Genomic DNA, 1,478 nt, shown 5'->3' with positions numbered 1-1,478 from the left:
GAAATGAAGGGGAGAAGAGGTTTTTCTTGGCGGAGGAAGGGAAGCACAGAGGGAGCTCAAGATCGTGGTGCCTCCCCCTTGCCATGGGCGGGACATATTTATAGGAGAACCACGGCCACCAACCGTCGTGGGAGTGCGAGCATCGTGCACCCCTTGGGGGCCGCGAGGTGGGCCAGTGGGAGCGTTGCCGCCCACGTCGCCTCACCTATGAACCAAGCGGTCACGGCCATGAGGGCCGTTGGGCGTGGGCAGGCCGCGCCGATGCCATTAAATGAGTAACAATGATGGCCGGCGCGTTTCTTGGAGATTGTGCCATTGTGGTCTGGTTCACCCCGGACGCCTCGAGGAGCGAGAGCATCGCCGCATGGCTGCTGGACATGTGTGCCGCCTAGCCCGCATACATTTAGGGTCCGCGACGCTTCGGGCCGCTCCCAAGGCTTCGCGAAGAAGCCAGCCCAAGCTCGCCTTGGGCCCGAGGGCTACTGCCGGCATTCTGGGAATGGGGGTATCCACACCTGCCTGTGTGCGACCGAGGGTTGGCCCACTTCATCGACCAAAAACCAACAGGATCGACACCAGTCAAGGCAAGGCCCTTGCGAGGGGCCAAAACTCTCGAGGAGGAACAACTTCAAGACCCGCAAGGGCCCCCCTCAGGACCGCTCCAGAGCGGAGGATATTCCGAGGCAAGACCTGGCCTTAGGAGTCAAGGATGACGCGGAGAAGGATAGGTGGGCAGCGGATTGCAGGATTGTGCAGTTTCCCCTTTTGTGCAAAGGTGGGAAGGACGTACGCAGGTTCTCAAGGCATCTTTCAAATGTTTCCTTTCTTGTGCAACAAAGCCATCGCCGCCAACCAGCAGGACAGACGTCATCCCTAGACCCGCCCCTTCAGTGGCGGCAACCACTTTTAAAGGCGAAGACCACCTTTGGGTAGGGGAGCATGTTCCCCTATTCCCCTTCAAAGTTGGCCATTATGGGATCCCTTCCCGCCCTTGCGATGGGGGGATAGGACCCGGGCCTCTGCTGTATATAGAGGATAGGTTACATCATAGAGGGGGAGCCCATCCACCCCTATCCAATCCATTCATTCGCACACCCACACCACACGTAGGCCATCCAGCCTCCGGAGGCCCTCGAAAATTGTACAAGTTCATACACCAACCTCCACGAGAGGCAATCGACCAAAGCATAAGTAGGGTATTACGCCTCTCAGCGTCCCGAACCTGGGTAAACTGTCGTGTTCTGTGTCTTCCTCACCATCGAGTGAGTTTCCTGCCATCCCCGGCGAGTAGCAAGCTAGGTGAGGTGAGCCCGAGAGAGATCTACGTACACGCCCCTGAGTTCGAATCTTTAGGGTTTTGCAGAGCTCGAAATCTGACAGTAATGCTTCAAACAACATGATACATGAGTGTGGGTATGAAACGATCATGGCAATGGTAACTGGTCAAGTTTCTCATGCTTCTATTAAGTTGTTAGCAT

General features: G+C 56.6%; 1 pseudogene; it reads left to right on the top strand.

The window, feature by feature from the left end:
- The first annotated feature begins 228 nt into the window (after positions 1-228).
- LOC123441671 lies at positions 229-1,008 on the top strand (annotated as a pseudogene).
- Positions 1,009-1,478: the final 470 nt, after the last annotated feature.

This window comes from Hordeum vulgare, chromosome 3H, assembly GCF_904849725.1.
Source record: "Hordeum vulgare subsp. vulgare chromosome 3H, MorexV3_pseudomolecules_assembly, whole genome shotgun sequence".
Classification (NCBI taxonomy): Eukaryota; Viridiplantae; Streptophyta; class Magnoliopsida; order Poales; family Poaceae; genus Hordeum; species Hordeum vulgare.
The sequence above is the reverse complement of the archived record's forward strand: the minus strand, read 5'-3'. Positions and strand labels throughout refer to the sequence as shown.